Below are 17200 nucleotides of genomic sequence, written 5' to 3' on the forward strand. Positions count from 1 at the left end.
AAGGGGGAGGCCGGGCGGCCTAGGGGCGCGCCAAGGAGAGGGGGAGTCCTCCTCCTAGTAGGAGTAGGACTCCCTTTTTCCTAGTCCAACTAGTAAGGGGAAGGGGAAAGGAAGGAGAGGAAAGAGGGGGCGCCGCCCATCCTCCTTGTCCAATTCGGACTCCCAAGGGAGGGGCGCACGGCCAGCCCTAGGCCCCCTCCTCTCTCTCTCACAAGGCCCATGTAGGCCCATTAGTTCCCCCGGGGGTTCCGATAACCCCCCGGCACTCTGATAAATATCCGGTGACCCAAAGGCAGGTCCGCACGGCACTCTGATAAATATCTGGTCCGCATGGTGATAGCCGCCACCACCACTCCGCTTGATCGAGCATAGACATATTTAGTGGCGCAACTTGGTTGTACCTAATGGCTCGATGTTAACTTGAGTTTGTTGATTTTATTTGCTCTCTTGTGCCTCTATAGAGAAACAAAGATGGTGAGAGGGGGTAGAGGTATGTGGAAATTATTTTGGTTACACATATAGTCACCACTAGTTAGGATGTGGCAGCGTTAAGCATTTGAGCTCAATCATGCTAGAGAGTAAACCAATTTTTTTCTTTTTACATATGACGGTGTTTCCAAGAGTAAATTGTCAAAAATCACCACAGTTGAGTCGAAGTTATCAATGCTTCAGGAAAAAATCACTAGAAAACATGCATTTGGTGGGTGTTTGATGAATTTTGCACATTTGTGGTGGTGTTTTGTAATTTACTATATTTTCAAATGTCCAAACTCTTAGTTAATGAGACGAGTTAATATTTTACCCATGTTCGGAGGAACAATACTACCTTCGTCTTGTTTTATTAGCCCCCTTGTATTTTGGGTCAAACTTTGACCTTTGATTTTAGCTACCAAAAAAATAAGTTATGTAGTATACCACAAAAATATTATCGTTTTCGCAAGGATGCACCATGGAGAGGTGCATCAGTAGCATAGAAGAAGAGGGACGAGGATCCCCTGGCATTGGCTAGCCTGCCATTGAGACACTAACACATGGGTCCCACCAAGAGTGGGGCCCACTTGTCAGCGACCCAAAGGCAAGGAAAGGCAGGGTTAGCCACGTCAGAGGATCTGTGTCCGAAGAAGAGCCAAGCGGCTGATACAACGCCTTTCGACACACAGTTCACACACCACGACTACAACAGACACAAACAACTCGCTTAATTGAACCTCAAGCCACAAATGGCGGGGATGCAAGACTCACAATACAAGGACCACATCTTGACCAACACCAGAAACCCAGAAGCATCTCATGCTGGATCAACGCACTCTCCACCCTTCACGCCTAGGAGTCTAGTGAATAGAGGGAACCAGTCAGGTCCGAAGAAGGTGTTGTCCAAGGGAAGCCGCCGCTAGCGTACATTGCGCCCCGAGAACACATGCCCACAACATCTACCATCCCCAACGCACATTGCCCCAAACCTCACTAAAGCATCGACAAGGGCACCACCTCTAGGCTCTAGCGACAACTCCGATGGCCTTCATGGCACCAGCACCTCCAAGGAAGACGTGATGCCGCAGCTTCGTTGTTGCCTGGCTAGCGAGCCAACCTAGGGTTTCCCCTAGTGCCCGAGCAGGGCACAAGCTTGGCCAAGATGACGCCTCCAAGGAGGAGACGGCACCCGTAGGCATTATCGTCGTCTGCATCAGCTGCCGCCATGCAGGGATTTCTCCCTTGCCCGGTCTCAACCCCTAGGAGACCGTCGGAACAACGCCATCTGGAGAGGAAGAAGTAAGCCGCTGGCTTGTTGGCACCCGTTGTGAGGAGGAGAGCCGTCTCTCGCAGTCGGCAAGGAGAGAGACATCGGTAGTTATGGCCTTGACCACCTCAGCACTAACCCACACCTCCGCCGCCATGCCCAGCCACGAGCAGCTGTGAGGCCACCGCGCCACTGCCCGCAACCCGCGCATTTGTCACACAAGATTTGGAGCCCACCGCCCAGGATCCACCAGACACATCTACCATGCGACAGGGAAGCCACCACCACGTCGCCTACATCGGACGCTTCGCGCTAGGGAGAAGTCGATGTCACGCAGATGGGCGCCACCGAAGAAGCCCCCTCCTGTCAGCCCCCAACTGGCCAGAACCACCACACCTTCCGAGGAACGAAGCGTCCGCCGCCACCTTTCCTAGAGGCGGCGCGGGCTTCGCCAGCGGTCCCTCCAGTGGCAGCGACGTGAGGGGAAGGGAGGGAGGGATGGCGACGCGGACTAGGATTTCCCCCATGTTGCCAAAGCAGGGCGACGCGGGGGGGGGGGGGGGGTGGCGGACATGTCTAAAATAATATCATTGAAGCTCTCTTCTGAATACGAATATAACAATATAAGTTGTGTGACATACAACTTATATCTTGTTAGTCAAATCTGTAGTTAAAATTTAAGATAATATCATCGGTAGTCATAGAACTTGCGCTCGATGTTCAATTTATAATAGAACTTTAAAAATATGGTTTTAAGATAATCTAACTTAACATTGTGTGCAAATACAATCACAAAATACTTATGCAGGAGTATGGAACCTGTCAGTGAGAGATCTTGCCGGATCTTGAACACGCGGCCACCGTTTATGACACAAGCCACTCTAACCAAACCATCCTTCATGTTCGCATGTCACTGTCAGGCTTGGATATAGCAAACCTATATGTATTCATGGTGGAGTTTAGATCCGAAAATTAACCAAAAAGGAGGCATACATGTCTCGACCCGAGACCCACGTATATAAGGCGAGGCACTCTAGCCAATCCACCTATCAACTTAGGTTTTTTTTTTTGAGCAAAATCAGCTTAGGAAGGTACTGAACGCGCACGCATGTGGAGCTTAAATGGGCAGCCGATAGTGCAGCCCAAGGTGCACGTGATTATTTTTCAAGATATTTGTAAAATATATTTAATAAAATTATGTTCTAAAAATATTATACCTACAAACGATCATTACTAAATAATTTTTTAATATAAACCTGTGTATTGTATAAAAAATACCTAAGTAATACCAAATTTGAAAATGTTTATTAAATAAATATATTTAATGAATCCAAAAATATATTCAGTCATCGAGATTATATAAATTATGTGAAATGATGAATTCAAACATTTACTAAATATTTATGAATATTCACTTGTGTGTAATTTTTAATCATGACTTATATTCAAACAATTATATAATTTAAATATTATACATGATTGAATATTCATATCAACAGTTTACATTTTAAATTATGAATATTTTTATTTTTACAAATATTGAACTATACAAATGTGTGAATAGTTATTAAATTGTTTGTGTTATTAAAATAAAAATTTTAATTGTAATTTTGGATATAATTGTGTTATTTTAAATGATACAACATTTTTATAATTCGTAAATATGATAAATATATGAATAATTCCCGTTTACCCATGCTGGGTTGGATTTTTTTTACTTTGACATTCAGAGCACTGGACAGAAATTACATTGCGTCAGCATCTGGGAGGACTATCGCAATACTTTGTTTTAATTAAACAGTCGGATTCCCTTTGTCTGTACCAGTTATGAGTCGACCGTTTCATGCTCGAGGAAAGCCCCCGAAGGGCGATTCCCGGTCCGTCCCCCGGCCGACATGCGGCGACCCGCTCTCGTCGCGTGAGCAGCTTGAGCAATCCGCCGACAGCCGACGGGTTTGCGGCCGGGACCCCCGAGCCAGTCCTCAGAGCCAATCATTTTCCCGAAGTTACGGATCCGTTTTGCTGATTTACCTTGCGTTGGCCAGAGGTTGTTCACCTTGGAGACCTGATGCAGTTATGAGTATGACCGAGCGTGAACGGTACTCGATCCTCCGGATTTTCATGGGCCGCTGGAGGCGCACCGGTTGGCTGGCAAGAATAGCTTTTACCGTAAAATGGTGGGTCACCTGATCGACATCCAGCGCCCTTATTTTTCTTTGTTAATTTTCATACCTATATGCAGTATAGTGATTGGCTTTTTCCGCAAATAAAAAATTTATTTGAGGGTGTTTCATGCAAAAACAAGTTAACCGAGCGCCACCACTCACTGACAAATGGGGCCATGCACCCTGATACGTCTGCATACTTTTTTTTACTGTATTTGCACGCGTGGTCAAGTTAGGTGACCATAAATCCGTATTTTCAAAGTTTTAGCATCAAACTAAACATCAAACGCAAGTTCTATGACTTCCAGTGATATTGCTTTTTAAAATTTGACACAAAATACGAAGGGATCAATAAACCCGGATGAAGGTAGTAGTAGATAGACTAGTACTAGTGTCTAAAAGTTGTAAGCACGCGTACAAATCTTTCGATACTATACACAAACTTGTACGACTCCGGATCTATACACAGTAGCGCGGGAAGTCGCTGTAACCGAAGCAAGCACGACGGCGTGCTTGGGCGTTCTGGCGGCGACCGACCGTGCGGAGCGCTGGAGCGTGGCGGCAGTCAAAACAGGATCTGCGCTCCAAGCTTTGGCCAAAGCGTCCCTCCCCTCCCCCTCTCTCCCCTTTATCTTTCCGCAGCTTTGCAGCCGCCGCCCCCGGCCGGCCGGCCGGCCTCTCCTTAACGGCATGCTCAGGTCAGGTCAAGGTATATACACAGCGAGTAAAACGCTGGGAACGACAATCTACTGTTAGTTTGGAAAACGATCTTAATATCGTGAGACGGAGGGAGGTGTATTACTCGAAGAAAATTACCACGTCTATGCGTCTCCCCTCTCGTGTCCTTGTCCTAAACCTAAGGCCTCTACGCGTAGCAGCAGGGAGGAGCCGAGGAGGACACGTCCATGTCCATAGCTCCTTCCGTGTGCGCGATCGATCTACCGAGTAGCTAGGCGAGTACGTACGTCCGAGCACGAGTGGTACGTGTGGCACTGTGGATCACGCGCCTCCCCCTGCCATTCCACCCTTTTGTCCCATCCAGCCACATCTCTCCTCTCTATCTATCTCTCTCCCCTGCGCCCGTCCCTGCGGCCTGCATCCGCCATTTTTGTTGCTGCAAAAGGCTCCGGCCGGGCCCCCGGCCTTGATAAGCGCATCGAGTGGCCATCATTGACGACCGCCTTGGAATCTGGCCCACTGCCCGTGCTCCTTCGTGCTCGTGTCGACCATGCCCACCAAAGCCCAAAGCTGCACTGCCCTGCGCTGCGTCGTTCTCCACGTAGTAGTACCCATCACGCTTTACAGTTATCTCCTCGCCCCATCCGTACGTGCTTCTCCAGGCAGTGGCTCACTGGATTCCGTTCGGTCGACGCCATGAAATCTAAACCCGACCTTGCGAACAAGCATGCATCCATGCATGGCGATCGGCTGGCGAGAAGATTAGATTGATCAGTCCACACGCGCGTCTATATGATCATTGCGTTCTGTGACTGCTGCCCGCAGTGCAGCGGCAACGGCAACGACAACGCTGGTCAGAACGAAGCAGGTGGAACAGAAACACCGTGCAGTGTTGAATACAAAGCCACTCAGAGGTTCAGATAACAGTAAGTGGCAACACGACGACGGATTGACAGTCGGACAGACGGTATCTTCCTCACCTACAGTGCCGCCGCGCACGTACGTACGGACGGAGGTGCACGCCAGCTTACCCTTACACAGCGCAGGCCACGCGAGGGTTCGCATCGCATGCGCCATGCCATGCCATCCCGACTGCGACTCCGACTGACTTTGAGGTGGTCCGTCTGCGGCTCTGCCATGGCACGCAGTCGCAGTCGCAGCGGCAGAAAACAAACAGAAACAAAGACGACCTGCATGCATGCATGCATATGAGATTCGATCATGCACGCAAGGACTGTTGCTGCACATGCATGTCGCGCGCGCGCGTGACCGAAGATCGCAGGGCGCGCCTACGACCTGCACAGTGGCGTCGCAACGGCCTGGCCGGTCATGGCGTCGACAGCTGACCGGAGATCGCGCGTACGACGGCGCAGCGGGCCGAGCCGTGTGTCTGCGGGAATTGATTGAGGCGGGGCCGCGGGGGAGAGAGCGGAGAAGGAGGCAAGGTCTCCTTTTCCGGATCTGTACATTTTCCATCGTTCTCCGGCTTGGAGATGGTGATGGCGATGGATGTGTCGCTGTTGAGCAATTTATCTGTTTTTCAACGAGTTGGAGAGATTGGAGATCATTTGCCTGCTCTAAGTAATAATCACAAGCTTGTGTGTAGAGTGAAGTTGGGAGGGAGCCTTGAAATGAACGAGGGAACACAAACACAGCTGCATCGCATACTTCTCCGCAAGGAATGGGCTTTTGTTAGTAAAATTTCTTTTCACGAATTTGATTGAGCTGCTTTTTCTGTTGCATTCTTTTCATGTTTCTCCTGCATCGCGTATTTCCACCGCAACATGTGTTCCTGCATTCGGCTCATCTTCGACGTTGTTTACCAGTTAAAATCTGGTAAACATTCACTTACTGCGAACTTTAACTCCTCCCCTCCATAACTTGGCATGAGCAGGGTACGAGTCATTCGCTGATATCCGATGAGAGCAAGCTTGTTCAAAGAGAACGTCATGATACCATGTTCTTGGGAGTAAGAAATCACGGCAATCAAGCTTTAGAGCAAAAAAAACATTTATGGATGAAGGAAAAAAGTTTTATCGGGTTTTCAGAAATTTACATACAATTTGAGAGAATTTTCCATGCATGCCAAATAGAATGCTTGTGCTATGCTTAAAAAAATCCAATATAATCACAAAAGTCATATGCAAAGCTATTTTTTCTTCTTAATACAATTAAAAATGTTCATACATTTTAAAATATATACTCATGTACTGGAAATAAAACGTTCACAACTACTGAATAATTGAAAAGATATATTCATACATTTGACCAAATGTGAAAAACCCTAAAGAGGAAATAGATAAGTAAATAATAAAACAATAAATATAAGTGAAAAATAAAGCAGCAAATTATAAATGGAAAACACTATAATTACTAAAATAGTAATAACAAATACTAAAATTAATAAAATAATAACAACAAATACAGAGAACAGGGTGTCACCCTGTTGGCTACGATAGCATGGAGCTATCTAGTCCACCCGGGTTCGAGTCACGGAGTAGTGACCCGTGGTGCTTAGAGTTTCTTCTATAAAAATATGCCTCCAAGGACTATTTCCTGGATGGTCTCTTTATTTTATAATAACAAATACATAAATTTTGAAAAAAAATGAATAAGAAATTCTAAATTGAATAAAGGAAAACATAGAGGGAATGCCGTAGAGTGGTTCTCCTTTCCGCTAAAGCCGAGGGCAAATCCTATTTTGTCCATTGTGCGTAAATAGGCGGCCGTTCGCACACACGAGGAGAGAGAACAATGTAAATGGACCGGCCCATTTAAGAATACCCTAAGGTCTCTCATTGGCTTTGTGAACATACAACAAGGTTCTAGACCATTTTTTATGTTTTTATTTACAGGTTTGTTTCACGTTTTTATTTCATTTTCTTAATAAAAAATGCAAAAAAAAAATCAAATTTGCTTGGTAATGATAAAAAATGTAACAAAATATCAATAACAATGTGTTTCTGCTCACAAAATTGAGAACTAATAATCCCAATGATCTGAAATAATTGCCGTGGATTTTAGTCCATGATACTTATTTTGGATTGGACGGAGTATTATTCTCAAAAAATATTTAAGGTGTTTAAACAGATGTTAGAGTTTTTAAAACTATTTTTCTAAATAAATCAAAATTTTAGAAGAAGAAAAAAAATCATGTTTTCAAAAACATGTTCACATTTTCTCAAAAAATAGTATTTTCAGAAAAGTTTAAAAAAATTGAGGAAAACAATAGAGTTTTCAAAACATGTTCAATAATTTTGAAAAGTGTCCCACTTCTAGAATAAAATTTTCAAACTTTGTGCTATTTCCAATACTGGGGAAAATATTGGCCGCTAAAGTATCCAGAACTGCTACAGTAGTCAGCTCGCTTCAGAACACGAGGGGCAGCATTATGTCTCCCTTACGGCAAGACCTAGCGTGCTCTCGCATAACATGCCTCCAGAAATTGGCAAGCCCAGGCGCGTAAGAGGCCGAGGCCTTTTTTGTGTTATTTTTCTCTTTTTATTTTTGTTTATACTTTCAAATATTATAACTAAATATATTCAAAAAGAATTTACATAAATCATTTTAAGAAAATCTAACCAAGCATTTAAAAAATGTTACATGTGTATAAATAAAATGCTTTTCATGTATACGAAAAATTTATACAAAAGATATGCAATGTGTGTGAAATTTTTTGATCATGTATTTTAATGACAATCAAGCATTTGAAAAATAATTAAACAAGTTTTTGAAACATGTTAATCAAGCATTTGAAACATGTTAAATGTGTATAGAAAACATTTGACCATGTAGTAACAAATGTTGAACTTGTATTTAAAAATGTTAATCAAACATTTGAAAAATAAAATAAAATATGTATAGACATAAAATATTGTTGACTATGTATTAAAAAATATTAATTAAGCCTTCAAAAAAAGTTAAGAATGTTTATTGAAAAAATGTTGACCATGTATTCAAAATATGTAAACCAAACATTCAAAATATCTTATATGTGTACAAAGAAATATGTTTTTCCTGTATAATATACAATGTCGCATTCTGGGGAGGTGCGAGTGACCTTTGCAAAGAGTGCTCCTTAATTAGTGATTTTAACTATACAACTCGTACGGCGCTGGGGATTACCGTAGTGCGTACCCTCCTTGCAGTGCGGGTGTCTTACGGGCCGCCCCATTTCCTGTTGCTTTTTTCGTTTTGTTTTTCGTTTTCCTTTTTATTTTCTGTTTTCCATTTTCTTTCTATTTTTCCTTTACTTTTTCACCTCTTTTGCGAATTTTCTTTTCAAAACAGTGAACATTTTTTTTGTTCATCGAATTCAAAAAGTGTTCATCGGATTTAATAAATGTTCATCAAATTTAAAAATTGTGCATCAAGTACGAAATAGGCTTAATCTAAAAAAATGTTCTTCAAATTCAGAATACAAAAATTAGTCATCAAGAACAAAAAATGTTCATCGGATTCAAAATATGTTCATCGAATACCAAATAATGTTCATTATTATTGGAAAATTATTTTAAAACCCATCTTCTTCATTATTTGTTCATCGAGATTTTTAAAATGTTCATCAAAATTCAAAATATGTTTGTCGTATTCCGAATTTGTTAATTTAAAAAATCATCAAATTTGAAATTTGTTCATAGATTTCTAAAAATGTTCATCAAATTCCAAAAAATCAGCAAATTGAAAAAACATTCATTCGATTTTTTTCCAAGAAAAGTGTCATATAACTCAAAAAATGTTCGTCATATTCCAAATTTGTTCACCGTCACTTTTAGAAATGTTCATTAATATCAGAATTCAGTAGCATTATTTTAAATCACGATCATTTTTTGAAATGATGAATTTTTTTGAACATTAGTTGAATTCAAGGACATTTTTTGGATCCCTAAACTTTTTCAAAATTCTCATTTTTTAAATTTTGAAATTATTTCAAATTCCTGAATTACTTAAATATGAAAAAATGAAATAAAAAAATAGGGGGCGCCCCACCGCCGCTCATGGGCTGGCCCAAATGGGCGTGCGAGGGGTGCGCGCTGTGATTCCCCAGTGCGCCACTTCTCGCAACCTGGGGTGGTGCAAGTGACGCTTGCAAAGACTGCTCCTTAATTAGTGATTTCGCCCATAAAGTGCGTATGGCGTTGGCGATCACCGTAGCGCGTACCCTCCTCGCAGCGCGGGAGTCTTACGGGCCCCCCATTTTCCTGTTGTTTTTTCCTTTCTTTTTTCTTTTCTTTTTTTTCTTTTTCTTTTATGTTTTCCATTTTTTTCTCTTTTTTCCTTGACCTTTTCACCTTTTTTGCGAATTTTCTTTTCAAAACCACGAACATTTTTTGTTCATCGAATTTAAAAAATGTTTATCGGATTTAATAAATGTTCATCAAATTCAAAATTTGTTCATTGAATTAAAAATTTGCATCAAATACGAAATTATTTCATTAATCTAAACCCCAATCTTTGAACATACCTGTAGGTTGCTCTTCCTCCTTGAGGAGCAGCTGACAGAGGAGTAGGCATCAAATTTTATACCAAATACACCATTCCTGAACCCTAATCTTTCCTCTGGCTCCTCTCAGATCCCCAAGTTCTCTCTCCAACCTCCCTGCTGTGAGTTTGTGTGTTCAATTTTTCTTCCTTTTCGAAACAGAAGTTCGTACCCTCGCAGCCTCTACATCATTGTGATGCGCACAACTATTTATATATATTATTGAGTAGAGTACATGATAAAAACAATCATGACCGACCCACTACAAGATATGAAATTAACGCCTATGACTAAGCCGACTTTCTCCACGGCAACACCTTCAAAAAGGAATACACGTCCTTGCGCCAATGCCGCAACATCGAGCGGAGTCGGCGTGGACAAGAATTTTTAACCTACTTGCTGAGATTAGACAATGAAGGCCAGCACAATAGCAAGAAAGTTGCGCCTTCAACAAAATAATGATACAAATCCGCCGTTGATGTGCTCGACCAATAAAGTTTAGCACAAGAGATTTCTCACCACAGACATGCATCCCGTGTGTTCGTGACATAGCAGTACTGCAAAGAAGAAGAAAGAAAGAAATACCACATGTACTACAGCATGTATTAGAGGTATGTTCCATCAGTACGTAATGTTGGGCTTGATTTGGAGCACCATACGAACGGCTCATGTACACATACGCCAAAGTACGCCGATACGCGCAGCTACAGGGCATCTTTGCCTGAGGTCAACCCCACCCACCACTGACGACAGTGCAACGAGAGCGCTGCTCACTTGAGCTACCACTGCTCCAACTCTTTCTGGATGCTTCAGTTTCGCAGGGAGGAGCCCTCTGACCACGAATCGCCGGCCTCCTTTTCGCCAATAATTCAGACCCACTAGCTAGGGCTAGGGGGAGTGGGATCAATGACGGGCCCGCCGTCGCCCGTCGCCACCACGGGGGAGATTCCCGGCCCGGCCGGAGCCCCTGAAGATCGGCCAAGTTTACCGATTCCCGAGGCACGTACGCCGCAGGTTCCTCCGTCCCGACGGCAATGCATGAGAGAGCACTCTTTGGTCTAGTCTTGTTAAACCGATGCAGTACGATGTTCAGTTATCTGCCTACCCGCTTGGAGTTTTCCACTCCGGGAATGTGTCGCCGTCCCCTCCTTTCTCCCCGTGGCCCGGGCTCGCCGGCCAGTTCCGCGGGACGCGGGTGCGGTTCTGGGGGCACGCACGGCGGCGCGGGCGCGTGTGGCGGAGAACGCAGCGGCGGTGTGCGCGTGTGGACGCCAAACCCAACCCATGTTGGATGAATTGGTGGCGGGAGTGCGTGGGAAGTGGAGGACGGAGGAGCGCTCAGCTCAGGCCTTTCATGACAGCGACTCCGGTGCAGCCGCACGCTTGCGCGCACACGAAGAAGAAGAACCTACCACTGCTTCTAGAAAGTAAACGAAGATTCCGTTTCCGACAGTGAATGGACTTTCAGTTATACATTGCTACCGTTTCTCTGTTCCTACCCACTAACAGAAATGGAAGAGATATATTTTCGAATAGAAATGGAAGAGGTTGACAGAGTTCGAACGGCACAGCTCTTGCCTGTCTTTTTTCTCTTTAAGAATGATTTTGCCTGTGTTTCCAGTCACAACAACTTCACGGCAAGCAAACTCAAAGCGAACCAATCTGTGGTTGAATGGTTAGGTGGACAATGGTATTCCTGGCCCATTTGGGTTCAAGTCCTGGTGCTCGAATTTAAGATTTTCGGCGATGCGCGTTCAGTGGGAGGAGATGTTATCGTCGACTACGAGAAACCTTTGGTGAGTTCGTCAATCTTAAGATGATATGCCGGTTTAGTCTTTTGAAGGAGCTCCTGAAGGTAGGGCGTGCATGTGTTAGGTGAGTGTATGCGCGTATATATGATCGCCGCGATTATATTGTGTTCAAAAATAAATACAGCCAAGCTCAAATAAAAATAAAAATTCACGACAGCCTTAGCCTAACAGTCTCTGCATGCAACAGGAGAAAACCAAGGTTATCTTGAGAAGCAAGGATAGGATAGGAAGGATGCTAAACGCAATGCAAACCAGTGTTTCTCTATCAGCGCGACGCACACATTATTCCCAAACAGGAGCTCCACTCCAATTCGATCCAGAAAATTGACCGGCAGTGCGCTCTACACGCGTCGCGCGCGTCCATCTCGTCTGCTCGTCAACCGCTCCGGTTCTCGGCATAAACACATGGATGACGAACGCCCGCCCGATCGTGCAGCGCCACAGTGGCTCGATCCGATTCCGCCGGTACAGAAAAGCAGGGGCAAATCTCTTGGACGCGGCCCTCCCGAAAGGCGTTGTTCAGATGAGCAGGCCATGGACCGATCGATCAGCCATCAGTGATCAAGGCCAGGCCACAGTAGCCGCCACTGAAATCTCCCACTCCTTTTAGTCCTCAATTATGCGCCCGACAGGCGCAGATGAGGAGCGCGCGGGCGTGCTAATGCGCGCCCGGAGTAGTAGTGCCACCGATCTGCTGCATGCTCCTAGAGCTGACCTCTCAGTGAGCCGGCGAGCCTATCGGTCACCTTCATCGGTGGGCGACGGACGCCACCTGCGCTGCCTGGGAGCCATCCGTCTGCGTTGCCCTCTGACCCCAGGCACAGCAGCAATAATGCAGCTGCAATAATTAGCGCAGGGTACCATTACAGGTGGAGTTTCAGTAGTGATGATGCTCGTGTGTGTGATATGCTGTTGAGCGCCATATCTGTCTGAGCTGAAATTGTTTAGCATTTCTGCGTGCTTGTTGCGTTTTGGGACAGCAATAACCAATAATGCAGTGCTAGTGTTTGTAAACAAGTCAGCTAGCTTATTCCCTGAAGACTGTTTCATAGTTATCTCTTATCTGCTCATCCAAAATGTTCTGTTTTGGTTTTTGTTTCTGCGGCGAAGCTTATCCAAAATGTTGGAAGGAATGTAATTTAGACAATTTAGAACAATGATTGTCGCAAAGAAAAATTAGAGCAATGTCGACATGTGTTTTAGATGCTCGTGCGTGCGTGGTGATAAGGGCATCACATTATTATATGAATTAGTTATGCTAAGTACTTTAAAATACCACATCTCGCCCATTTAAGCTCTTTACAATTTGGGGTTCTAAAAAGACATTCAAATTGATTACAAAATAATTGACATTTCCATTTAATAATATCATAAACTTTGCAACAAAATCGATTCTAAGATATATATAAAAGGAATAGGTGTTACTCAACTTGGAGGTAGCGTGATTGAGATCAATGCCGGAATTTCGTGAGATATGATGTTATCAATTAGTGAGACATGAATTCTATCAAAGAAATATAAGAATTACTTGGTCTAGTGTAAAATGAGCAACAGACTTCTTTAATCCGGCAACTTGTCGAAAGTTTTATTTAATGGGGTGAAAATGGTTACTTGAACACAGAAGTAAGGGCTAATAAAAAGACAAAAAAATACTATTATCAAAATAAATATATTTACAAGGGTGTTAAGAAAATATAATTTCTTCAAAAGGAAGGAGAACGCCAAAAGACGGGACCTCGCAAAATCCATAAAAACGTGGAGCTACAGTGATAATGCGCTGTTGAGCAGGTGTGGACTTATTAGATTCTCTGGCATTTATGCATGCAAGTTTCATTTGAAACACATCAATAATGTTGGAAAACAAGTCAACTTGCTTGCGACAGAAGATTCCCCCGTGGTACCCAAAATATATATTCCTTGACCTACCTACCATGAACTCAACGCATGACGTTATTGCCATGTTTCCAGTGCTTGCCAGCTGGGGCTTCACTCTTCTATTTTTAGATTCAGAGTGTTGGGCTTCACTTGGCCACATACTCAGATATGCAGGCATGCAGTCTGCACAACTCACTTTAGCGAGAAAATTCAGTTAAAATAATGCGCCGTGAACGTTGATCTCGTTACAAAACTAATACTCCGTGAAGGAGTATAACAAGTGAAGGAATTTGTTCAAACGGGGTGGAAAAGGCCAGAGAACAATAATAGAGCAAATAAGCCCACAACAGCACATAGCTACTCTACCATATCTTTGGGGTCTGAGCTATCTGCTATTAGTTTCTTTTTCGTCAACTTTTGACATGCCGAGGCAAAGATCCAACTCCAACCGGGGAAGGCTATACTCAGTACTACTCAACAGTCAACATTGCCTCGTCAAATCTCCTCACTTTTCCATCATCCAATGGAGCATTCAGTCGACGTTGATGCTTCACATATCTCACTAGGGCAAGTAGCTCGAGACTTTCATCCGTTTAGTCACCCCTACACATGTAGTAGAATCTGTTGGTTCGCCTCATCTGCAAAAAGGGGCGCACCATTTGACTAACTTTGGCACGTATCTTTCGTGTGGTCTGTTCGTCCACTCGAAAATCATCCATTAACCCTGTCACAAGGAGATATGCCCGGTGAAGGTTGTAAATATGAATGATCATGACGAACTGTATATGTGTACATGCATTTAGTGAGGCTGCAAAACTAATATATCAGCCAGTGGCAAGGCAGGCAAGGCGTCCAAAAGGGCTTTTCCAGTGTGCATGGTAGTAATGCTACACATACATAGGTTTACAAGAGTTTTAAGATTAAGGAGGAGGGGCCCGCGGAGGGGTGGGGGGGGAGGGTAGTTAGAAAGAAAGGTCAGCGTGTAATTACGTGTAACTCTTTTCTTTGTATGTTTGGCATTATTGGTCGTATGGACCTACTATCGCCGTAGCCCAGATTTTAGGTCAGGGCGGTACAGTTGACATAAACAAAATATTACACCATACGAGTATATAATTTACCAGAAGCCCGTATCAATAAGGTCTTTCAAAACATATTAGAATTCAATTTGCATAAAAAGAAGATACCACACCTTGTATGTTGGGATACCACCTTCTCATGGCCACGAAAGTCCCTAATAACCAGTTAGCTTAATTTACCAATTCTAAGTTGCACAAAACCTTCAAATTCGTACTCTCGGTTAAACTCGAAGCAAAAGAAAATGTATAGTTTAAATTAAAAAGAGATGAAAATTGTGCTTCAACTCGGAAATGTAAAAACCGGTGATACACACTGACGCTGCTTCTCTTTGATCGTCCATTCGTCCTGCCTCGGCCTGTGCACCCGTGTGTGCTTGCCAGCCGCCGGTCAACAGCGGCCGGCCAGTGCCCCGTCTGCCTGTCAGCCACGAGCTGGCGCTCGCTGCCTCGCTCGTTCGCTAGAAGCTAGGGTTCGAGAGGGGAAGACAGAACGATCAGCTATGATATAGATGTATTGGGCCTGGCTGTGTTTTCTTAGAACGAATGGGCTGAATTCCAGGGTGGTCCATGGACCACCCACCCTGGCCGCCCTACTACAGCTGCTACGCCACGAACTCCCCTAGAATTCCAGTGTCCCTCCTTTCCAGCGAGATGACTACAGGGAATGTACGTCTACGCAAGAAAAGTACATCTACATCTCGCAAAAAAAAAGGGTACATGTATACACTCAACTGAAAGCGCTCCTCTTTCCGGCCCAGACCCGAGAAAGACCACACAAGATGCGCGCCCTTGTGCACAGTTGCTGTCTGTCACTCGCAACGCAACGTTTCCAACGATTCCTTCCCGTAGCAAAGTGACACCTACTCTACGCCCAACACGGGGGGCGAACGAATCTACTCTACTCTACGCGCCCATGTCCAATAAATCAGACCTGTGCATAGGTCAAAGAGAGAGAGAGAGAGAGAACCTGACAGGAACTAGACGCAGAACATATCTCAGCCTGGCAAAAAGCCTAGAGATCGATCGACGCAACGGCACGACGCGATCGATCGACCACCCGTCGTCCAAAGAAAGAACGGCCGTGACCCGCAAAGCGAATCCCGTAAAACAAGTGCACAGTGCGCTCCCGTCGCCAACGGCCAACCACGTATCTCGACGAGGGACACGGCGCGATCGAGCAAGGCGGCTCGTGGCAGCCGCCGGCCGGCGACGTGAACCTGCACTCGCTAAAGACGCCCGCGCGCGGCCGCAAGTTGGCCGGCGAGGTGGCCTGAGATATGGTTGGATAACGCCACGCCATGCCGATGCCGGCCGCTTTGCGCGCCATGCATTCGTCCGAACCGGACAGATGCGTGCGTGCGTGCACCATGATTGCCTGATCACGGCCTGAGCCGGGCTGCGTGCACGGACGAGAATATCTCGAGGGTCTTTTGAACAGAGATACGATACTGACGGCCAAAAACCAGAGCGTAATGCCGGAAGATGATGGCGTATTGGCTTGGCTGGCCCGGAGGAGAGGACAGCTCTGAATTTTCAGTTCAGATTCTGCATTGTTTCAGTACCTGCGTACGTGTCAGTCTCACTCACCGTCACCACTGCCCCGTTGCTTGTGGCAAACCCGCAGTTGGGCCAACGCCGCCGCCGGCTATATTTAACGTCCTGTCGGACAGATCTCATCGGCATCGGCACCACCACCACCACTGACCCCCGGCTATATTCCGGAAGCCTCTCTTGCCCCCGATGATGCCGTGCTTATTTCATTCAGCGTTTGGTGCGTATTCTGAAGCATGGATCGCCAAAGGGACGTCGCCATTAGGAACAGCTCAGGGATCATCATCTTTCCTGGGGGCACTTGCCGATAGTATCTACCGGTTATATATTGGAAGGTAAAAGGGAGGCATATCTGAAAGTAGAGAAGGTTGGCAAAATGGCGGGGGAACCGAATCCGTCTGTGATTCTTCTTCAAAAGAAGAAGAAAAACAATTTTCATATGCTCAGTAGGTTGATTGATTACACCCTGCTTGACCAGGTCATCGATTGATTGTCTGACGCCTCTTCTTATAATGTTATTAAGCGCGATCGCGTGGCACATCTCTGTCTAGCTAGGCGACGTCCTCTGTGCTCTGGTAAAAGGTGTCTGAAAAGAACCTCATGTCATGAGATGCATCCAAAGGAAATTGTTACCGCGCAGGCTTGAGCACGGCTACTTTCTTGACTTGTGTTTGTACTAGTAGCAGTTAGCACAAGTCTATCAAACCTTAATTAACTCCATGAGGTATTGGTTTCAACCTGCATGGCGAAATGGCAGTAAGGCCAACTCCACCGCGTGACCCATCCGTGGTCCATCCAGACGTCCGCTTTTGTCCGTTTGA

The sequence above is a fragment of the Triticum urartu genome, chromosome 4A (genome assembly GCF_056163025.1).
Source record: "Triticum urartu cultivar PI428250 chromosome 4A, HENAU_Tu73, whole genome shotgun sequence".
In the NCBI taxonomy this organism is placed as follows: domain Eukaryota; kingdom Viridiplantae; phylum Streptophyta; class Magnoliopsida; order Poales; family Poaceae; genus Triticum; species Triticum urartu.